This window comes from Sapajus apella, unplaced genomic scaffold (assembly GCF_009761245.1).
Source record: "Sapajus apella isolate SASKATOON/1434 unplaced genomic scaffold, GSC_monkey_1.0 scaffold4, whole genome shotgun sequence".
Lineage (NCBI taxonomy): Eukaryota > Metazoa > Chordata > Mammalia > Primates > Cebidae > Sapajus > Sapajus apella.
Window position 1 is genome coordinate 8,712,331 of NW_022436944.1, and position 24,361 is coordinate 8,736,691.

Consider the following 24,361-nt stretch of genomic DNA (forward strand, 5'->3'; position numbering starts at 1 on the left):
CCTCAGGGAGGTGGTGGGGAATGAATGACTGAATGAATGAGTGAACATGGAGTTCCCGGCTTGACTTCTCTCCTTCGCTCTTCTGCAGAGTTGTCTTGAATCTGCCTGTGCTGGCCATGTGGTCTCAGAGACACCAACTCTGTCCCCCAAGTCCATCACCTTGAATCTGATAAACACATGAGCCATGAGCAGCTTAAATATCTACAGAAGGCTTGGCCTGGGACAGCCATACACTGAACTGATCTTGCTTTAGCTTTAGATTTGAGTATTTATTTATTTATTTATTTATTTTATTTATTTCTTGCTTAGACATCATGTTCAACCTGACATATTTGGGTTTTTAAAATATTGGGTATAGTTATTATTGACATTGTTTCTCTCCCAGGCCCCACTCCTTAGAAAAATAATACTGCCTCACCATAGGAAATGTGGGTTAAAAAAACACATGTGCAGATCAGTAGTAAGGAAACACCCAGAGGCAACAACTGTCACCATTTTAGTATGCCTCCTTCTGGTCTTCTTTTCTTTTTGAGTTGGAGTCCCACTCTGTCTCCCAGGCTGGAGTGCAGTGGTGCAATCTCAGCTCACTACAACCTCTGCCTCCTGGGTTCAAGCAATTCTCTTGCGTCAGTCCCCCAGGTAGCTAGGATTATAGGTGTACGCCATCGTGCCTGGCTAATTTTTGTATTTTTAGTAGAGACAGGGTTTTGCCATGTTGGCCAGGCTGGTCTTGAATTCCTGACCTCAGGTGATCCACCCACATCAGCCTCCCAAAGTGTGGGATTACAGGTATGAGCCACCATGCCCAGCCAACTTGTGGTTTTCTTTTTTTTACATCTATTTCTACCCGTTGTCAACATCTTATTGGGGATTATTTGAAGAATCTTTCTTTCACCCTAATATGCATCATCTTTTTGGTATTTTGGAGATAGGCTTTCACTCTGTCACTGAGTCTGGAGTGCAGTGGCAAAATCGTAGCTCACTGCAGTCTTGATCTACTGGGTTCAGGTGATGCTCCTGCCTCAGCCTCCTGAGTAGCTGGGATTATGGGCACGCTCGACCATGCCCAACAGATTTTTGTATTTTTTGCCCAGGCTGGTCTCCAACTCCTGAGCTCAAGTCATTCTTCCACCTCAGCCTCCCAGAGTGCTGGTATTATAGGAATGAGCCACCATGCCCAGTCTCACATTCTTCTCTTTATGAACATTTTACAAACATCTTTTTAAAAGATTAGATGTTTTAAATAATTTCTTCAAATTACTATTAAAGAGAGTCACTGGGACAGTTGAGTAATTTGTATATGACTGCAGGACACCAGATGCATGCTAATAACATTCATTCTTGTTTTGGAAAATTGTGCTCCAGTTACATAAGAGCATGTCCTGGATTGTAAGGGGATACCCCCAGTTTTTTGGGAGTAAAGATATGTAGAGCCTATATCTTAGCTTTTTTGAGACAGAGTCTTGCTCTGTTGTCCAGGCTGGAGTGCAGTGGCATGATCTGCAACCTCTGCTTCCTGGGCTTAAGTGATTCTCCTCTCTCAGCCTCCTGAGTAGCTGGGATTATAGGCATGCGCCACCATGCCTGGCTAATTTTTGTAATTTTAGTAGAGATGGGTTTTCACCATGTTGACCAGGCTGGTCTCAAAATCCTGACCTCAGGTGATCCACCCACTTCAGTCTCTCAAGGTGCTGGGATTATGGATGTGAGACACTGTGCTAGGCCTTTAACTGTCTGAAATGGTTTAGAAAAAGATGATGTGTTTGCGCGTGTGTGTGTGTGTGTGTGTGTGTGAGTGTGTGTGTGTGAATGGATAGAGACAGAATGTTACTGTAAACTTGGCAACATGTTAATTGTGGTAAGTTGAGTGAATTCTTAGTATGATTTGAGTAATTTTTCTGTATGTTTGAAATTATTTTAAAACAAAAAATATAAGTGTTTAACTTACATTTTTATTATAGTGTTATAAAGTTATAATATAGTGTTATAATATAAAGTTAACTTTTTATTATAGTGTTCAGTTGGCCGAGTGTGGTGACTTATACCTGTAATGTTAGCACTTTGGGAGGCTGAGGCGGGTGGATTACCTGAGGTCAGGAGTTTGAGACCAGCCTGGCCCATGTGGTGAAGCCCTGTCTCCACTAAAAATACAAAAATTAGTCAGGCGTGGTGGTAGGTGCCTGTAATCCCAGCTACTTGAGAGGTTGAGGCAGGAGAATCGCTTGAACCCAGGAGGCGGCAGTTACAGTGAGCCGAGATTGTACCACTGTACTCCAGTCTGGGTAGAGTTACTTAGAAAGACTAACATAACATAATGAAACTCAATAAGTTTATCACCCAGATTTCACTATTGCAAATGCTTTGTCATGTCAGCCTTTTTTCCCCCCCTTCAACCTGCTTTTTTTTTAGGGGGTCTGGCTCTGTTGCCCAGGCTAGAGTGCAATGACATGATCACGGCTCCCTGTAGCCTCCACCTCCTGGCCTCAAGCAGTCCTCCCACCTCAGCCTCCTGAGTAGCTGGGACTACAGGTGTGAGCCATTATGACTGGGTAATATTTTTTATTTTTACTTTTTGTAGAGATAGTCACCCAATATTGCCCAGGCTGGTATTGAACTCCTGAGCTCATGAAGTCTTCCCACCTCAGCCTCCTAAATGCTAGGATTATAGGCATGAGCTACTGGTCCTGGCCAATATTAGCCTTTTTTAATGTAAAATTTTTAAAAGTTGACAGGGCATAGTGGCTCATGCCTATAATCCCAACACTTTGTGAGGCCAAGGTGGGAGGATTGCTTGAGCCCAGGAGCTCAAGATCAGCTTGGGTAACATAGGGAGACTCTGTCTCTACAAAAATAAAAAATAATTAGCCAGTCATAATTGCTCACACCTGAAGTACCAGTTACTCAGGAGGCTGAGGTGGGAGGATTACTCTAAGCCAGGAGCTGGAGGCTGCAGGGAGCCATGATCATGGCATTGCACTCCATCCTGGGTGATACAGTGATACCCTGTCACCAAATAAATGAATGAATGAATGAGGCTGAGCATGGTGGCTCATGCCGGTAATCCCAGCATTTTGGGAGGCTAAGGGGGCTAGATTGCCTGAGCTCAGGAGCTTGAGACCAGCCTGGGAAACATGGTGAAACCCCGTCTCTACTAAAATATAAAAAATTAGTCAGGTGTGGTGGCATGTGCCTGTAGTCTCAGACTTGAGAGGCTGAGGCAGGAGAATTGTTTGAACCCAGGAGGCAGAGGTTGCAGTGAGTCAAGAACATGCTACTGCACTCCAACTTGGGTGACATAGCAAGACTCCATCTCAAAAAAACAAAACAAAAAAATAAATGAATGGCGAAAAAGAGTGAATTAGCGCCATCTTGATATTTCCCTCCTAAATCACCTTTTTTTCCCTAAATCTTTTCTATGCATCTCTGCAAAAGAAAGCCATTTTTCCTTTATGACCCAACAGAATGAGCTGTAATAACCTTGTAATATGTGCAAATGTCTATCCAAATTCAGACATCCCCAGCTGTGTGGCTGCCTTCATTCACAGTGGGCAGTTGTGCTGAGGAGGGGTGTGGCATCGGCATGCTTGTGGAGTGAGTGAGCCCTGTCCTCCTCCTCTCATTGACTAACTAACTCCCTTGTGTCTTTGCCTCAGGTTGATCATCCGGGGCTACCACCAGCCCCTGGAGAGCAGTGGCCTCTGGTCCTTAAAGGAGGAGGACACATTGGAACAAGTCATGCCTGTTTTGGTAAAGAACTGGAAGAAGAAATGCACCAAGCCTAGGAAGTAAGTGTGTTTCCTTGTTCTCTAGAATGCCCCAGTTCCCTCCTTCCCACCCCAGTGGCCTGAATCCAGGCTGTGGCCCTGGCAATGCTGCTTGTTACTAGCTTTGTGGTTCTCGCTTCTCCTCCTGGCTTCAGTTTGTTTTTCTGCCAAATGGGATAAAATCTCACAAGTCATTAAGGCAACTGAGTAGAAAAGACAGAAGCTGGGCATGTGCCTCACGCCTGTAATCCCAGCACTTTGGGAGGCCAGGGTGGGTGGATCACAAGGTCAGGAGTTTGAGTCCAGCCTGGCCAACATGACGAAACCCCATCTCTACTAAAAATACAAAAATTAGCTGGGTGTGGTGGTGAGCGCCTGTAATCCCAGCTACTTAGGAGGCTGAGGCAGAAGAATCGCTTGATCCCAGGAGGCAGAAGTTGCAGTGAGCCAAGATTGCACCACTGCAGTTCAGCCTGTGAGACAGAGTGACTCCATCTCAAGATAAGGAGAGAAAAACGCTGCCCAAGAAGGCAGTTGATGTTGTTTGCCATAGCACATGACTGTCCCTCCTTGAGTCAGTCTCACTTGTTCTGTTTCTTTCTGAGCATCTGGCATCCCGCGTGTTCCTGCTGTTTGAAGTGTTTCTGTCCAACACACCCAGCTGACCCTGTACGTTTGTTTAGCCAAAGAAGCCCCATTTGTAGGTGATTTTGGCTGTACTGGATTTTAGACTCTACCCCCTATGTAAAGCGTGCCCCACTGCACCACCTCTGTCATTCTTTCGGGAATCAGGTCAGGGCTTCCACTGCACTTACCTTAACTCTTCAAATCTGAGACATCATCAGTTGCATGATACATTATTACTGTGTATCATAGAAAGAAAAGCAACTGCCAATTAAACAAGGACGTAAGATGCATCCCAAGCCCAGATGAGCTGGAAGGTGAAATTGCAAGTGATGTGGGGGCAGTGGATTATGGCCATGGGGGCAGTAGGGTAGCTGTTTTTGTTTCTGTTGCCTGTTCCAGGGTAAGCTTACTATGGTAAACTGTGACAGAGCCAGCCTGGTGCACTGGATTCTCCACAGACCCGTTGGTCTTACAGAGAAATCCCCAAACCCAGGTTCAGTTCCTCATTCTGTTCCAGGGATGCCCAGGATACAGGCCTTCCGTCAGACCCAGATGGTGGGTGGAAATCTGGGACGTCCATGGTGCCAACCACTAGGACATCAGCAGAGGACCTTGTAACCCTGGGGGAGACTGTTTGGGCGGTCCAGGTGATGGGAGAAATTGTCTTGTGGGAGACAGATAGAGCTTGGGCCTCCATGGCTGAGCATTGTAAGGACATGGCCCACGTCCATGGCCCAGTTGAAGGTTGTTGGCAGGCAGAGGTGGGGTCCCTGTTTATTACATGGAGACAGAACTAGTAGGATGGATGGATGGATAAATGATAGATTGATAGATGATAGGTAGATGATAGATGGATAGATAGTGGATGGATACTTGATAGGTGGATAGGTAGATGATAGATGGATGATTGATAGATGATGGATGACTGGATGGATTGAGGATGAGAGGGGATCTACTAGGGAAACTGGATCATGTGATTATGGAGAAGTCCTATGCTAGGCCACCTGGAAGCTGGTGAACCTGAGAACTAGTAGCATGGCTCAGGCCAAGTCTGAAGATCTCAGACCCAGGGAAGCTGATGGTGGAATTCTCAGTCTACAACCAGAGGCCTGAGAACCTGGAGTGACTGGGGTAATTCCCAGAGTCCAGAGGCCAGATAGCCTGGAGTTCCAGGGGCAGGAGAGGATGACATCCTGGCTGCAGAAGAGAGATCACATGAATTTACCATTTCTCTTTTTCTTGTGTCTGGACCCTCTGCTGATTGGGTGGTGCCCAATCACATGGGGTGAGGATGGATCCTCATTAAGTCCACTGATTCAAATGCCAGTCTCATCTGGAAACACCCTCACAGGCACCCACACAGAAATAACACTTTAGCAGCCATCTGGGTATCTCTTAACCCCGTCAAGTTTACCCCTAACATCACCTATCACCTGGATTCCTTCAGCCTCACCTGCAGTGTTTTCCCTGTTATTAAGGCCACATTTGTAGCATGGACTTCAGCATTCCTCATCACCAGTGCCTTTGCTGATCACCTGTCTTGGCTTCTTTTCATGGAAGAAGGATGCCCACCTTTGTGTTCTGGAGCTTGCCAGGCGAGCAGTTGTTGGAGACACCATGGCAGAGGCAGAGCCTCAGGAGGAGGATGGAGTTTGAATCAAGAAGCTCCTCCACTGACCTGGCTTTTAATTCATTGAACAGTTGAAATTGACTGCTGTTTTTGTGCTTAGTGATGTTTAGTCCCTGAGGGTTCAGAGTGGCACAAAACACATATACTGTTTTTTTTTGTTTGTTTTTTTTTTTTGAGACGAAGTGTTGCTCTGTCACCAAGTTGGAGTGCAGTGGCATCATCTCAGCTCACTGCAATCTCCACCGCCTGCATTCATGTGATTCTCATGCCTCAGCCTCCCAAGTAGCTGGGATTACAGGTGTGCAACACCATGCCTTATTTATTTATTATTTTATATATGTATTTTTTTTTAGACAGTTTCGCTTTTGTCACCCAGGCTGGAGTGCAATGGTGCAATCTCAGCTCACCACAACCTCTGCCTCCTGGGTTCAAGCAATTCTCCTGCCTCAACCTCCTGAGTAGCTGGGATTGTAGGCATGTACTACCATACCCAGCTATTTTTGTATTTTGAGTAGAGACAGGGTTTCTCCATGTTGGTCATGCTGGTCTCAAACTCCCAACCTAAGGTGATCTATTTGCCTTGGCTTCCCAAAGTGCTGGGATTATAGGTGTAAGCCACTGTGCCTGGCCTTTAAAATTTTTTTTTCTTTTTTTTTTTTTTTTCTATAGAGACAGGTCTCATTATGTTGCCCAGGCTGGTCTCTAACTCTTGACTTCCAGAGATCCTCCTGCCTCAGCCTCCCTACTAGTAGCTGGGATTACAGGTGTGATCCACCATACACAGCTGAGCTTTGGTTTATAACAATCCAGGCTGCCCTGGGGAAGGTGGATATTAGGGATGAGAGTCAAGGCAGATAGACCTGGGTGGGGACCTCAAGGCCTGTCCATGAAGTTCTTTCATGCCTCACTGGGAGCCTCCATTTTATTTATTTATTTTGACACAGGGTCTCACTCTTTTGTGCAGGCTGGAGTACAATGGTGCCATCTCAGCTCACTGCAACCACCATCACCTAGGCTGGTGTGATCCTCCCACTTCAGCTTCATGAGTAGCTGGGTCTATGGGCAGGTAGGCTTACCACCACACCTGGCTATTTTTTTTTTTTTTTTTTTTAGAGATGGTATCTTGCCATGTTGCCCAGGTTGTTCTTGAGCTCCTGAGCTCAAGCAGTCCACCTACCTTGGCCTCCCAAAGTGCTGAGATTACAGGCACAAGCCTCCATTTATTACCCAGAGCATTTTCTGAAAATTCAGTGACATAAATGTCATAATAAGCTGTGCCTTAGTCCTGAGTAAGTGCTGGGCATGTTTTAGTTGTACAAGTTGTATTTATTGATCTCTACACTTCCATCTTGCCAGGGAGGGTGTGGTAAGAACTGGCTCATTGGGCTTGAAAGCAGGCCACCTAAAAGGGGGCTGGCTCTGAGAGTACCTTGGTGTTTAGGGATGCTCAGCTTGGGGCCAGGGCATCATTTCCTAGGGACGTTGATAGATGGATCGCTTGCTTTATTCCCAGAGGCATAAGCCAGATCTGGCACCTCTAACCCCTGTGGAACTGGAGAGAATGACAAGAACAACCCTGTCCTAGGCTGGAATTTCCTGGTGTGGCCCTTTATAGCCAGATCCCTTTAATTAACCAGAGAAGGGAATGCAGCCCATGCAGCTCTGGGCTGCTGGATTTCCTAGGCTCAGGGACTGGGTGAGGGAGGCCTGGGCTTGGGGGTCTATATGGCTTCTTGGACCCCTTTACAACCTTTCTTCATCCCTCAGTGACTTCCTCTCAAAAATCAGGTGTGCTGGGTAGCTCATGCCTGTAGTCAAAGCACTTTGGAAGGTGGAGGTGGGAGGATCACCTGAGGTCATGAGTTCGAGACCAGCCTGGCCAACATGGTAAAACCCCATCTCTACTAAAAATACAAAAAGTAGCTGGGTGTGGTGGTACTTGCCTGTAATCCCAGCTACCTGGGAGGCTGAGGCATGAGAATTGCTTGAACCTGGGAAGCAGAGGTTGCAGTAAGCCGAGATCACACCACTGCACTCCAGCCTGGGGGACAGAGTGAGACTCCATCTTAAAAATAAAAAAAGAAAAGAAAAGGGCAGGTGTGAGCGATCTCCCTGCTTCTACCTTTGGTTTGAAAACACCATGCTTCATTGGTTGGTGTGTAGTAGTTTTATGTTCTATTTTTTGTGTATGGCCTCTTAGAGCTTAGGGCCATTTTGGATTGTGGTTTCTGCTGGTGTGACTATAAAATGCTTCTGTGACTCTGAAAGGGTTTGGCAGTTTTTTTTTTTTTTTAAGTTAGACATAGTTACCATACAGCCAGCCACTCCCTTCCCAGACATCCACCCAAGAGAGCTGAGAGCATAGGTTTATAAAAGACTGATACAGGAATGTTCTTAGCTACTTTGTGATAACCCAAACTGGAGGTAAGCCAGACATCTATTAGCAAGTGAACAGACAGATTTACCCATTATGTGCATCTGCACAACTGAATACTAAGTTATGTACAAGAACGAACTATTGGCTGGGCACAGTGGCTTATGCATATAATCTCAGCACTTTGGGAGGCTGAGGTGGGTGGATCACCTGAGGTCAGATTAAGACCAGCCTGGCTAACATGGTGAAACCCCATCTCTACTAAAAATACAAAAGTTAGCCAGGTATGGTGGTGTGCATTTGTAATCCCAGCTACTCAGGAGGCTGAGGCATGAGAATCGCTTGAACCTGGGAGGCGGAGGTTGCAGTGAGCCGAGACGGCACCACTGCACTCCAGCCTGGGTGACAGAGTGAGACTCCGTCTCGGGGCAGGGAGCGGGGGAAGGGATGGTCATGGTGGCTCATGCCTGTAATCCTAGCACTTTGGGAGGCCAAGCGGGTGGATCACCTGAGCTCAGGAGTTCAAGACCAAGTCGGGCAACATGGTGAAATCCCATCTCTACTAAAAATATAAAAAAAATTAGCTGGGCAAGGCAGCTTGCACCTGTATTTCCAGCTACTTGGGAGACTGAGGCAGGAGAATCAGTTGAGCCCGGAGGCAGAGGCTGCAGTGAATGGAGATCGTGCTATTGCACTGCAGCCTGGATGACAGAGTGAGAATTCGTCTCTTAAAAAAAAAAAAAAAAAGAGGCTGGGGACGGTGGCTCATGCCTATAATCCTAACACTTTGACACTTTGGGAAGCCAAGATGGGTGGATCACCTGAGGTTGGGAGTTCAAGACCAGGCTGACCAACATGGAAAAAACCCAACTCTACTAAAAATACAAAAAAAATTTTGAAGAGAAATAAAAGAGACAGAGTTCGTCAACACACCCTGGTAAAGTTAAAGGACCAGGGTATAAGAAGAATGTGCTGTACAGGCAGAATGCAGGGGCACTGGATCTAGAAGTGATCTTAGGGAACACGGAGTCACAGAAGAGCAAGGAGATGCCATTTCTTGCTCAACTCCAGTCCACTGGCAGCAGTCACCTAGAAGGCTGCTTGCACGTAACTCAGTGGGAAAGAACGCCATGAGTGACTGTAGGTGTCTGCTGTGTGCATGAGAAGGAAGGGAAGGGCCCAGTATTTGAGGTGCTTGAGATCTAACCCCTTCATTTTCCATGTGACAAAATCTAGAGCCAGGGAGGTGAGCTAACTGGCTTCGGGGTCACATTGTGAGCTGGCAGTAGAATGTGGCAGGTGATCTGACTCTCAGAAGAACATTCCTCTAAGCCAGGGGCTGGCCAAAAATGGACTAAGGTCCACATACGGCTCATGAGCTCAGCATGGATTTCATTTTTTAATTTTTTGGAGACAGAGTCTTGCTCTGTTGCCCAGGCTGGAGTGCATTGGTATGACCTTGGCTCAGTGTGACCTCCACTTCCCAGGTTAAAACAATTCCCATGCCTCAGCCTCTCAAGAAGCTGGGATGACTGTCATGTTTCACCGTGCCTGGCTAACTTTTTTGTGGGGCACAGCGTCTCACTCTTTTGCCCAGTTGGGAGTGCAGTGGCATGATCTTTGCTCACAGCAACTTCCGCCTTATGGGTTCAAGTGATCCTCCAGCCTCAGCCTCCTGAGTAGCTGTGACCACAGGTACACACCCCACACCCAGCAAATATTTTGTTTTTAGTACAGACCAGGTTTCACCATGTTGGCTAGGCTGGTCTCAAACTCCTAGCCTGAAGCAACCCGCCGGCCTTAGCCTCTCAAAGTGCTGAGATTACAGGCATGAGCCACAGCACCCAGCCAGATTTTCATATTATTAATGGTGAAAAAAATCAGAACAATATTACATGACAGATGCTAATTCTGTAAAATTTAAATTTTAATGTTTCTAAATACATTTTTACAGGAACACAGTCACACCCATCGATTTCTGTATTATCTAAGGCTGCTTTTCCACTCCTCAGAAAGAGACAGGTATTTTTGACAAAGACCATATGGCCCAGAATGCTGAAAGTTTCCAGAAAAAGTTTCTTACTCGCACTTTCTTCCAGCGTGTCTTGAACTTTAATGTCCATACACACCACCTAGAGAACTAGTTACAGTTCAAATTGTTTCAGTGGATCTGGGCTGAGGCCTAAAATTCTACACTGTTAATAAGCACCAGGTGATGCCATGGCTGCTGGTCGACAGACCACACTTTGAGTAGTGAGGATTAACTCCAGTGTGTCTCTGCATGTCGACCTGAACCAGCAGCAGCAGTACCTGGGGATGTGTTAGGAATGCAGATTCACAGGCACACCTAGACCTGCTAAACTGAAAATCTGAGTGGGGCCCAGAAAGCTGCATTTTATAGTAACAAGCTATCTGCCAACACAGTGGCTCATGCCTGTAATCCCAGCACTTTGGGAGGCCAAGGCAAGTGGATCTCCTGAGGTCAGGAGTTTGAGATCAGCCTCGCCAATATGGTGAAACACCATCTCTACTAAAAATATTTTTTTAAATTAGCCAGGTGTGGTGTTGCATGCCTGTAATCCCAGCTACTCAAAGGCTAAGGTGGAAGAATTGCTTGAACCCAGGAGGCGGAGGATGCAGTGAGCCAAGATCACACCACAGCACTCTAGCCTGGGAAACAGAGTGATACTCCATCTCAATCAATCAATCATCCAACCAAATATATTAAGCTATCCAGGTGATTCTGATGCAGGTTTGAATTTGAAGACCATCTCTCCTGCAGGTCCAGACTCTCAGAGATTTAAGGTAAGACTAAGAAAATTCAGTGTCAGCATTAGCACACTTTGACAAATGCTGAAAAGGCTAGAATTTCCTTAAACATTTCACCTGCAACTCGGCAAACATGAAGGAGGTGGTAGTTTAACAAATAAGTTTCATATTTATAAAAATGTTTAACGCTGCTTCACAGAAAAATTTGTCAACCTGACCAAGAAGGAATAGTTGTAATGAGCACAACATTACAAAAAGAATGACACAGTTAATAATAAGACGGAAAAGACATGGGGCATCATCTGAAATCATCCTTCACCATTAACTGTTTTTAACTGTGCTTTAAAGGGAGTTTCCATAGTCCATCTCTATATGGTCTCCTGATATGGGGCCAGCTTTGTAAAATGGTACATTACACTGTCTTTTTCTTTTTTTAAGATGGAGTTTCGCTCTTGTTGCCCAGGCTGGGGTGCAATGGTGTGACCTCAGCTTACTGCAACATTCGCCTCCTGGGTTCTAGTGATTCTCCTGCCTCAGCCTCCTGAGTAGCTGTGATTACAGATATGAGCCGCCACACCAGGCTAATTTTGTGTTTTTAGAAGAGACGAGGTTTCATCATTTTGGTCAGGCTCATCTCGAACTCCTGACCTCAGGTGATCCACCCCCGCCTCTGCCTCCCAAAGTGCTGGGATTACAGGTGTGAGCCACTGTGCCTGGCCTGCACTGTTGTCTTTAAACTTTCAAAGCCAGCTAGGCAGGGATAGACCTGTCACCATACCCCAGGACAGGCATCAGAATACTCAGTGTAGCATGGATCATAATAGTAAAAAACAGGGAACAACCTGTTTTTTTGCAATGAATGGGAGAAAGGTAGTTCTAGCAGGGCACATCCACATGCAGACAGGCATGTATCATGAATACAAATGAAGCAAGTTAGGCATGGCTGTGGTGCACCTGCTGTCCCAGCTACTTGGGAAGCTAAAGCAGGAGGACTGCTTGAGCCCAGGAGTTCGAGGCTGTAGTGAGCTGTGATCACACTACTGTACTCCAGCCTGGGGGACAGAGCGTGAACCCATTTCAAAACCAAAACTAAAAAAAAAAATAAAAAAGTAAAAGCAGATCAGAAGGAACCCAGATGATATACTATTAACTACACAAAGAAAACTATGTACAGTATGATCCCATTTAAAAAATCTGCCAGAATATTTTTTAAAAGCCTATATGCTTATACAGTTTTTTCTAAAAGCATGCACAAAACTGTTACTTTGGAGGAGAGGAACTGATGGAAGAGAAGACAATATATATACTTTTATATCTTTGTTTTTTTTTCCTACAGTGGATGACGAGTATTTGTTCAGCACCTGCTGTGCACTGTTTTATGTAATGAGGATACAGCAGCCCACCTGGAGCTGACATTCTAGTGGGGAAAGAAAGTAAGTGTACTTTAAAAAATTCTTACTTTTAATTTTTTCTTTTTCTGGAACAGGGTCTTGCTCTGTTGCCCAGGCTAGAGTGCACTGGCTCAATTTTGGCTCACTGCAACTTCTGCCTCCCATATTCAAAGGATTCTCATGTCTCAGCCTCCTGAGTAGCTGGGATTATAGGCATGCATCACCATGCCCAGCTAATTTTTTTTTTTTTTTTTTTTTTTTTTTTTTTTAAGCAAAGACAGAGTTTTGCCAGGTTGGCCAGACTGGTCTGGGGCTCCTGGCCTCAAGTGATCCACCTACCTCGGATTTCCAAAGTGCTGGGATTACTGGTGTAAGCCACCATACCCAGCCCAAAATAAGTAAATTTTAAGAGTGTGTTTAGACCATGCCATATCTGTGGTCTAACCACACTTGACATGTGGTCCATAAGACACTGACAATCCACACTTTGTGACCAGTTGGTGATAATATGAGGAGGCAGAACCGTAATGGAGATCAATTATGGCACCAAGTGTGCCATTCAGCTCAGCTCACATTTTTGTTTTCTTACAAGGCTTTCTTAAATGCAGGAAGCAGAAGGCACTGGTTTCCATCCTGGCACAAATGCCTTAGCCTGCCATGTTGGCAGAACTAGGTTCCTCAATTGTTTAAATGTTGAAATACTTCCTTATTACCATGGAAACAGCCAGTGCCTCAGGTACCTTTTACAATGAACTCTCGCTCTCTGTGATCTGGGCACTAAAGGGTTAATTCCTGGCACTACAGGGGTCCCTGGGCCTCTGCCTGTTGAATAATGTCCTTGTCAAACTGGTTATCTATTTTGAATATCACCTCTTCTTGCAGTGCTAGGGAACCAGGGGGCTGTGCCATTTCCCTCCTGCAGTTTCTTGCATCCTGGTCCTGGGAAAGTTAGCTTAACACAGCAGAGATACTGTTATCTGGGCTGGGTTTTACCCATTGCTGCTGGTACAGGATGCTGGCTTGGGCCCAGTGCCCTCAGTGGATGGAGCTCTCTGCACAGCTGCAAATCACTGTTCCTGCCCTAAGGGGCTGAACTTCAGATACCACCTGCCCCTCAACAAGACAGCCTGTTAATGGCCTCTGCAGAGCAGATCTACTTTCTGAGCATCCTGGCTGCCTGGTGCTCTGCTGTCTCCTCCCTGAAGTGGCCAGTTTTTCTTGACCCTGGTTTTAGCATCTGGCTCATATAACTCCCCTCCCCTCCTTTGTCTCTTTTTGCCAGGGGTCATGGACATCAGCGGTCCAGGGAAGAAAACAAAGCAAATGGAGAACGGCATGCTGTGACAGACAGTGCGGGGAAGCAACTACAGAGGTAAGTGGGGGGAGGTGGCGTGACTCACATAGGCCTCATGATTTCACCATCTGCCCATGCTTCTGACACTCGAGTTCCCTACATGGTGTGGGTCTTTGTTTATGTCACTCGGGAGGGCCTGGAAGGTTCAATCTTTGTGAAGCAGCATTTGATATAAAACTATCTCAAGGCCAGGAATGGAGGCTCATGCTTGTAATCTCAGCACTTTGGGGGGTCGTGGCAGGAGAATCACGTGAGGCCAGGAGTTTGAGACCACCATGGGCAACATAGCAAGACCCCATCTCTACAAAAAAGGAAGTATCCTTGTGTTTGATTATAGAGGGCTTCCTTAGATCCCTGGGGATTTATAGCACATGCAGTATGTTAACCATGCTTTTAAAAACTGGCTAAGTAGGCTGCGCATGGTGGCTCACATCTGTAATCCCAGCACTTTCGGAGGCTGAGGTGGGTGGATCACCTGAGGATAGGAGTTCAAGACCAGTCTGGCCAACATGGTGAAACCCTGTCTCGACTAAAGATAGAAAGATTATCCAGGCATGGTGGCAGACACCTGTAAATTCTAGCTACTCAGAAGGCTGAGGCACGAGAATCATTTGAACCCAGGAGGCAGAGGTTGCAATGAACTGAGATTGCGCCATGGCACTCCAGCCTGGACAACAGAGTGAGACTCTGTCTCAAAAAACAAAAAAAACAGCAAAAGAACAACAAACATTGACAAAGTCAGAGCCTAAACATACTGGACCCTGGGATTTGAGAAAGGATGGTGGACCTGCAGTTACTATAGGGGTCAGAAGAGGGCAAAGATGATGTGGCCTAGCACTGTGCCTTGGTACATGTCGCTTTTGCCATTGTTACCATCTGAAACAGCCTGCATCCTAGTGGGAGATTCCAGACAGTGCATGAGCGCAGAAGGATGTAAGATTTTCAACCGAGGTGCTAGCTTGGATTTGTGAAGCCCTAGGTCATGAAGCAGGAAGCCCCAGCACCCCACCTGAATTCTAGATTTCATCCAGAGTTGATTCTTATTCTTCCCTCTGCTACTCCCCGAAAACCAACACTTGCTTTTGGATTTGAGGGCCACTTCCACCTGACTTGGCCTTAACCAAAGACCTTTGCACAGATCTCATGAGTAAGGAAAGGTTACCCACCCCCAGGCCTTAGATCAAAGAGGGGAGATTTATTTGGCCTTCAGGAAGTGTTTTCAGGGGACACGGTTTTGGGGGTGCAGTGATGAATCACATGGGGCTCTTGACCTCAGGTAGCCTGTAATCTTGTTCACGAGATAAGTAGGTAAAGGAAGGCATAGAAAGTTCCATGGCAAAGAGCCACCTCTGTGTTTTGCATGGCCTCCATAATTTCTTTTTTGGGGTGAAGTCTCCCTCTGTTGTGCAGGCTGGAGTTGAGTGTGCAGTGGCACCAACTCAGCCACTGAACACAGAACTGTGGGCAATGCAGTCTGTGATATTCTCTGGTGTCTGCATAAAGATAGTGACCACTGATGTACAGAAAGTCCTTTTTTTTTTTTTCTTTTGAGACAGGGTCTCTGTTGCTGAGGCTGGAGTGCAGTGACACAATCATGGCTCACTGCAACTTCTGCCTCCTGCATTCAAGCGATTCTTCTGCCTCAACCTCCCTAGTAGTTGGGACTACAGGTGCCTGCCACCATGCCTGCCTAATTTTTGTATTTTCAGTAGATACAGGGTTTCACCATGTTGGCTGGGCTGTTATTGAACTCTTGGCCACCAGTGATCTGCCCACCTTGGCCTCCCAAAGTGCCAGGTTTACAGGTGTGATCCACCACAGCCAGCCAAAAAGTGCTTTCTGAGTAACATGCTTGCATGAAGTTGCAGCCAGGACAAGATCCCACCCCAACCCCCACCACCTTTGTAAAACAAGAAAATTGAAAGAACTAGGTACCTTTCCCTATTTTTTTATCTTGTTTCATATTTTGAAACTTTTTCATGTTTGAAAGATGATCTAAGACGTGCCCTTTCTGTTTTATCTTTTATTTGAAATCAATTAGAATTGGTCTTAAAAAAAAAAAAAAAAAAACAAGCATGCACTTTTTGCATATCAGTGGTCATGGGCTTTTTGCAGACCCCCAGAGATCATCACAGATTGTGTTTTCCACAGGCCTCATTCCTGCCTGAGACATTCCCTTTCTCTGGGGACCTATAACCCTGGGGAATGACCTGGCAGTGGGGGTTGCACATGTGCACATGTTCATATATATGTTTACATGTGTGCCTGTCCAATTGACATCCCTGTGCTTTCCTTCTCCAGATAGCTCAGCAGCTCCTCCTCCTATAGCGGGGACATCAGTAGGCACCATAACAGCACCACAGAGCTGCAGAAAGCCAAAACCAAGAAGGAGGAGACTTGGAAGCTGATGGAGGCCAACACGGCACAGACAGGGCAGGTGAGATTTGCTCCTTCAGTGATGATGGTGGCTGTAGCTTACAGAGCACCCACTGTGCAAAGTGCTTATCTATAATACACCATAAAGGTACTATTTACTGCACCAGAAACTGAGGCCAGAGAGGTTTTAGTGACTTACCCAAGGTCACTGCTTTTCGGGGATACAGACACTCACTACCACGCCTAGATAATTTTTGTCTTTAGTAGAGACAGGATTTCACCATGTTGGCTAGGCTGGTCTTGAACTCCTGGTCTCATCTTCCCTCACCCTCCCAAAATGCTAGGATTACAGGTGTGAGCCATTGCACCTGGCCTGTTTTTCATTTCTCATTTAGTCCTTATGATTATGTCCCTGAGAAAGTCTCAGTTGGGTCCTAGGCTGCTTTTGGTACCTAACAGCTGCTAGCCTCTCTTTGTAACAAGAAGAGTGGGTTTCAAGCTCCTGTTTTGTTTTTTTTATTTTTTAAAGATCATCTATTTTGGGCAAGTGTTAATAATTCTTCATTTATGATAGTGATCCAAAGTTTATTTAAAAAAATAAATGTGATTATATTTCTTAAAAAATAGGGAATGGAATTTTTAATGGTAAAAAATAAGCATACAGATAAAGAAAAACAACAAACCCATGAAAAGTGGTAGCAGGGGAATGAGGCTGGGACACTTTCTTTTAGATCTGCTCTATTGTCATAATTAAAAGAACTAGAGGAGCAAGATCAAACAAATTCAAATGCTAGAGGAAGACAAATAACTAAGTTCAGAGCAGCACTGAAGGAGATAGAGACACAAAAAACCTTTAAAAAAAAAAAAAAAACCAGTGAACCCAGGAGGTAGTTTTTTGAATGGATCAACAAAATAGACCACTAGTCAGACTAATAAAAAAGAAAAGGAAGAAGAATAGATGCAATAAAAAGTGATAAAGGGGATCTCACCACTGATCCCACAGAAATAAAAACTACCATCAGAGATTACTACAAACACTTCTTGCAAATAAGCCAGTAACTCTAGATGATATGGATAAATTCCTGGACATGTACACCCCCCAAGACTAAACCAGGAAGAAGTTAAATCCCTGAATAGATGAATAACAAGGTCTGAAATTGAGGCAGCAGTTAATAGCCTGCCAAACAAAAGTCCAGGACCAGATGGGTTCACAGCCGAATTTTACCATGGGTAAAAAGAGGAGCTGGTACCATTCCTTCTGAAACTATTCAAAACAATACAAAAAGAGTGAATCCTACCTAACTCATTTTATGAAACCAGCATCATCCTGATACCAAAACCTGGCAGAGACACAACTGAAAAAAAAATTTCAGGCCTATATCTATGATGAACATTAATGGGAAAATCTTCAATAAAATACTGGCAAACTGAATCCAACAGCACATCAAGAAGCTCCATCATGATCAAGTCAGCTTCATCCCTGAAATGCAAAGCTGGTTCAACATATGTAAATCTATAAACATAATCCATCACATTAACAGAACAGAGACAAAAACCATGATTATCTCAATAGATGCAGAGAATGCATTCGACAAAATTGAACAGCCCATTATGCTAAAAACTCTCACAAACTAGGTATTAATGGAAGGTATCTCAAGGTAAGAGCTACTTATGATAAACCCACAGACAATAATGTAGTGTATAGGCAAAAACTGGAAGCATTCCCTTTTAAAACCGGCGGCACAAGAGAAGGATGCCCTCTTTCACCACTCCTACTCAACATAGTATTAGAAGTTCTGGCCAGGGAAATCAGGCAAGAAAAAGAAATAAATGATATTCAACTAGGAAAAGAGGAAGTCAGATTGTCTCTATTTGCAGATGACATGATTGTATATTTAGAAGAGCCCATCGTCTCAGCCCCAAATCTCCTTAAGCTGATAAGCATAATCAGCAAAGTCTAAGAATACACAATCAATGTGCAAAAGTCACAAGCATTCCTGTACACCAACAGACAGCCAAATCATGACTGAACTCCCATTCATAATTACTATAAAGAGAGTAAAATATCTGGGAATACATGTAACAAGGGATGAAAGGACCTCTTAAAGGAGAACTACAAACCTTTGCTCAAAGAAATAAGAGAGGAAACAAACAGATGGAAAAACATTCCATGCTCATGATCAGGAAGAAACAATATTGTGAAAATGGCCATACTACCCCAAATAGTTTATACATTCAATGCTAACCCATCAAGCTACCATTGACTTTCTTCACAAAATTGGAAGAAACTACCTTAAACTTCATATGTAACCAAAAGAGAGCCTGCATAGCCAAGGCAATCCTAAGCAAGAAAACAAACAACAACAACAAGCTAGAGGCATCATGCTACCTGACTTCAAACTATACTACAAGGCTAGAGTAATCAAAACAACATGGTTCTGATACCAAAACAGAGATATAGATCAATGGAATAGAAGAGAGGCCTCAGAAGTAACGCCACACATCTACAACCATCTGATCTTTGACAAACCTGACAAAAACAAGCAATGGGGAAAGGATTCCCTGTTTAATAAATGGTGTTGGGAAAACTGGCTAGCCATCTGCAGAAAGCTGAAACTGCATCCCTTCCTTACACCTTATACACAAATTAACTCCAGTTGGATTAAAGATTTAAACATTAGACCTAACACCATAAAAACCCTAGAAGAAAATCTAGGCAATACCATTCAGGACATAGGGATAGGCAAGAACTACATGACTAAAACACCAAAAGCAATGGCAACAAAAGCCAAAATAGACAAATGGGATCTAATTAAGAGCTTCTGCACAGCAAAAGAAATAATCATTAGAGTGAACTGGCAACCAACAGAATGGGAAAAAATTTTTGCAATCTACCCATCTGACAAAGGGCTAATTAACCAGAATCTAGAAAGAAATCAAACAAATTTACAGGAAAAAACAACCCCATCAAAAAGTGGACAAAGGATATGAACATGCTTCTTAAAAGAAGACATTTATGCAGCCAACAAACATGAACAAAAGCTCATCATCACTGGTCATTAGAGAAATGCAAATCAAAATCACATTGAGATACCATCGCATGTCAGTTAGAATGACGATCATTAAAAAATCAGGAGACAGATGCTGGAGAAGATGTGGAAAAATAGGAATGCATTTACACTGTTGGCAGGAGTGTAAATTAGTTCAGCCACTGTGGAAGATAGTGTGGCAATTCCTCAAGGATCTAGAACTAGAAATACCATTTGACCCAGCTATCCCATTACTGGGTATATACCCAAAGGATTATAAATCATTCTGTTATAAAGACACATGCACACACGTTTATTGTGGCACTGTTTACAATAGCAAAAACTTGGAACCAGCCTAAATGCCCATCAGTGATCGACTGGCTAAAGTAAATGTGGCACATATACACCATGAAATACTATGCAGTCATAAAAAAGGATGAGTTCATGTCCTTTGGAGGGACATGGATTTAACTGGAAACTATCATTCCGAGAAAACTGACACAAGAACAGAAAACTAAACATTGCATGTTCTCACTTACAAGTGGGTGTTGAACAATAAGAACACGGACACAGGAAGGGGAACATTACACACGGGGCCTGTCAGGAGGAGAGGTGGGTAAGGGAGGGATAGCAGGGGATGGAGGGATTGGGGAAGGATAACATTAGGAGAAATGTCTAATGTAGATGATGGGGATGGATGCAGCAAACCACCGTAGCACGTGTATACCTATGTAACAAACCTGCATGTTCTGCATATGTACCCTAGAACTTAGTATAATTATTAAAAATAAATAAATAAATAAATAAATCGGATGCAGCCTTGTTATGTTGCCCAGGTGGTTCTCAAACTCCTGGGCTCAGGCAACCTCAAACTCCCAAGTAGCTGGGACTATAGGTGTATATCACAACACCCAGCTATTTTTTTCTACAATTTTTAATATTTTACTCTCACTACAGAACCAATAATATAAGTAGGGGGACAATCCTACCAAGTATATAATACCCAAATAATAAGTGTCCAAGAAAAACATCTATATGCTATTTGTTGTACGGTTTTTTAACTAAAAGGTGCCAGGGAGATTCGTCATTACCACAAGTAATTTGATACACTGAAGATTTATACTGGCAAAAATATAGATGTCAGACTAGTATGATTTAAAAGTCATAGTATTAATATTTATCTAATTAAACCTTAACCAAATTTCATATTTTCTGTATTGGGGAAAGCATTTCCTAATGTGATTTTTCTGTTGCTATGTATATTCCAGTTCATTTTTGTTCAGCCCACACCCTGTCACAGTACTCATCAATATTTTGTTAGTTACCAACATTAAATAAAATTTTTAAATCAACTAGCCATATGTCTATGGTTTTCTCTTACCAACTTTGTATTACCAACATATAAAAAGATAGATAAACAACTGCTAAATTTTAAAAGTAAATACTGTGCAAAAGTTGACTGAGTGAGAAAATTTTGCAAGAGACCGCTTTACCTTGGTAATAAGTCAAGTCTTCATCATCTGGTTTAGGGCATGAATCCACACAGTTACTGGAAAATGCTTTAGAGCAAAAATATACAATAAAAATGAGCAAGTTGTTGTTTTGTTGTTGTTGTTAATTTTTTAACTGCTAGTTCATATTCAGCTTCCCCCTCCAAAAAACAAAAACAAAATCTGGGGAAAGATCAGTCAGCCATCTGTATATTAAATAACATTTCTTGATACAATTAAAATATGGCCTCTGTTCTAAAAATAGATTTCAGTTAACTATTTCTGCCTCCAGCTGTCTAAATCTATAAAATATTCAATGAAAACTGACCTTGAGCTCCGTAACAAATAGTGACAGCCAATATATTGGCAGAGCTTGACAATAATTTAGCCTCACAAATTATCTGTCCTGAAGCAGAACATGAAATTCAATTAATGGATGACATAAGTTTTGTCACCTAAACCGGAAGGAACCTTGTGACCTAAAACAAGGTAGAAAGATCCACTGTCCCTTGTCCATTATTTATCTCTAGTTAAAAGACTAATGTGTGTCACTTCGAAACGGCAGTCTTGATTCCTCAGCATGAAAACTACTTAAGAAGGTCCCAATGCTTTCCTTTGTCCTAAAAGAGTACAGAGAATCCCCTGCTGTATTTGAAATGTGTGAGAGCTAAATGTACAAAAGTCTAATAACAAAGGTGTATTTTCTTATTGAGGATACTCTTCCCAGAAAGATTAAAACATTAACAATTTTTAAAATCCAATTATTTTCACTCTATAGGTCCTACTTTATTTAGGTCCACATAAACTAGTAAGCCCTTAAAAACCTTCATAGGCACTCAGATATCCAATGAGAGAGACTGCTGGAAGAACAGAGTCCTGGCAGTTGTACCTCTATTTCCCTAAGTACTATCTAAATATCTTCCTTCCTATGGGTTCCCACTTCCAGATTCCACTTATGCAGGGCTCCATGGCAGTTTCCAATAATCTTCAAATCTTCAGTCTATGAAATCACAGATTCCTGAAACTATGGCCTCAAATGACCAGGAGTGGGAGCGCTCTATATCCTGCTCCTGAATAACAATCTAGCTGGAGTCTCGACTAACTACCAGCACAGACACACCTCCAACTACCCAGCTGAACTTCACGACTGATTTGACAGCCAACGATGCCCCTGACCCAGCCTGCATGGCTATGGGAAGGATATCAGTGATTTGGGAAAAGAGGTAGAGATGAGGAGACACCTGCCCTGGGCCACAGATCTATGTAGTTCAGCAATCTCCAGCCCATCAGTACTCAAGGGGCTCTAAGCCACTCCTCTGTAAGTCAGGATGGAATTAGATGATACCACATTTCTGTCTGCTGTAGAGACTCCTCCCAGTGACTACAAATTTTTAGCATCTTACAGCAAAAATCTTCAAGTTTGTCAGCTCTTGATTTAAAAACAGCACAGCAATCTGTTTAGAGTTTCCTTGAACCCTCTATTTTAATGTGCCTTTGTAGTTAATTCACAGTATCTTGTGTCCTTAATCTTTATAATTTATTGGACTTGTCATAAATCCCAATATTCTAATCTCTTATTGAATAATCTGTATCCAGTGTCATTTCTCTTCAAACTTGGCCTTCCCCTGCTCATTCCATTCTTAGCCATTTCCATTGGGTTCACCAGCTAATTCCCTTCTCATTCTATCCACTGGGTGCACCAGACCCACTCCCACTTTGTATTATTAAAACACATGCCAGGCCAGGCATAGTGGCTCATACCTGTAATCCCAGAACTTTGGGAGGCTGAGGCAGGCAGATCACCTGAGGTCAGGAGTTTGAGACCAGCCTGACCAACATGGAGGAACCCTGTCTCTACTAAAAAATACAAAATTATCTGGGCATGGTGGTGCATGCTTGTAATCCCAGATACTCAGGAGGCTGAGGCAGGAGAATCGCTTGAAGCCAGGAGGCAAAGGTTGTGGTGAGCTGAGATTGTTACTGCACTCCAGTCTGGCAACAGGAGCAAAACTCTGTCTCAAAAAAACCACCACCACCACAACAAAAAACAAACAAAAAAACCTGCCAATGGAATAAAAAATGGAGGAAGCGTATTGGGCTTTAAAACAAGTTCAAATCTCATTTCTACCATGTCTTATGTCCAAAAATAAGCATCCCTATCATATTATTGAAATATGGACACCAACAATAACATTTATGTCAATGCCTTCCATTCAATTTAGAATAAAAAGAATTAGGAGTAAGAAGAATGTGAGTACTTCCAATCATTTAATGTACTTATTTCCAGCATTCCATTTATATTGAAAATGTACCTGCTCTCAATGTCTGTACATTCTTTCTTTGTACTTCTTCTCTCACAACAGGATCTTCCATTTCAGTGGTAGGCTGAATGGGTTTTTTAAGAAAATAACTAATAAATCATGTATATTTTATACAATACATAGTAATTAAAAATAAATATATATATAATTACCTTCAAGGAAGGATGTTATTCAGGAGGCCCTACAAAGCAAAGGGGACATGTCATCAATTATATGTAGGTATGACCAGGCTAACGAAACATTTACGCAGTGTTAGTATCAAGCTGAGTCCTCATGCCTGGCTATGAAAATAATTACTTAAGGTTTCGAGGGTTCTTTTTGGCATCTTTTCATTGCCTAGGACAGCATCGTGATGGAAATATACTGAGTAAAATAGGAATATAGGATCCCTAAATCACAAAGTTTATTTTTCAAAAGTGAGATTTTTTCAAATGCCTATAATTAAAACAGAAAAGTATGGATATTAACGTGAACACATTGGGCTGATAAGGATAAAAGGGACCATTCAACAGTGGAGCAAATTATAACAGAGAATCAATGTCAAGGCTGATGGTGAATGCTACAGAGTATTTAAACTTGAAACATCAGAGGCATTGATGCCAGAACACCACAAATATTTATCATGTGCTTCCCCTTGTCCTGTCACTTAGGAAATACACAGTTGGGATGCCAGTTCAGGTGAATGTGTGATTCACCTCTCATCAAAGAAAGTGTTCTAAATTGATCAGCTATGATACACACTTATGAAATAACAGTTTCTCAAAATTCTCATTTTCCCATGCCCATGTGGCCACTGAAGCACCTACATTTCTCATATCCTCTTGTTTGACCTTAAGAGTTCCTTGATCCACTCAATGCAAGACTTAAAACACATCAAATAAACCATATAGAATAAGCTTTCAATATCAAAATATGTATCAAAAGAGAAAACATTGAATTGCCAGTCTTGACAGAAAAGAATAAATGTTTATATTTCAAGATCAGTGCAGTATTCTTAGAAAATAACAATTTTGGTCATCACAGAATGAATTTTATAATATGATCCCTTCTAAAATTAGCTAAGTTTGGCATGTAATTTTACTCTGTAAATGACTTTTATAAAAACAGCTATCATATCAAAGAACTGGCTGGACCCCCCCCCCCAAAATTAGCCAAAATGCAACTTAATCACATCTTATTCACTCATACCAATGAAACTTCTTGCTCTGAGGCCTGACAGTTATGAAAAGAAATTAG

General features: G+C 43.2%; 1 long non-coding RNA gene across 5 annotated transcripts in view; it reads left to right on the forward strand.

Moving 5' to 3' along the window:
- Positions 1-17,130, forward strand: part of LOC116539279 — a 73,016-nt gene extending 55,886 nt beyond the window's left edge. For 2 of the 5 annotated variants that reach the window (XR_004263978.1, XR_004263975.1), the window contains 4 exons: positions 3,654-3,791; positions 12,501-12,597; positions 13,838-13,927; positions 16,211-17,130. This is a non-coding gene — a long non-coding RNA (uncharacterized LOC116539279). Of the gene's footprint in view, positions 1-3,653; positions 3,792-7,159; positions 7,621-10,977; positions 11,201-12,500; positions 12,598-13,837; positions 13,928-16,210 lie in introns of those variants that run through there. The other 3 variants (XR_004263977.1, XR_004263982.1, XR_004263981.1) reach the window with 3 other exon arrangements.
- Positions 17,131-24,361: the final 7,231 nt, after the last annotated feature.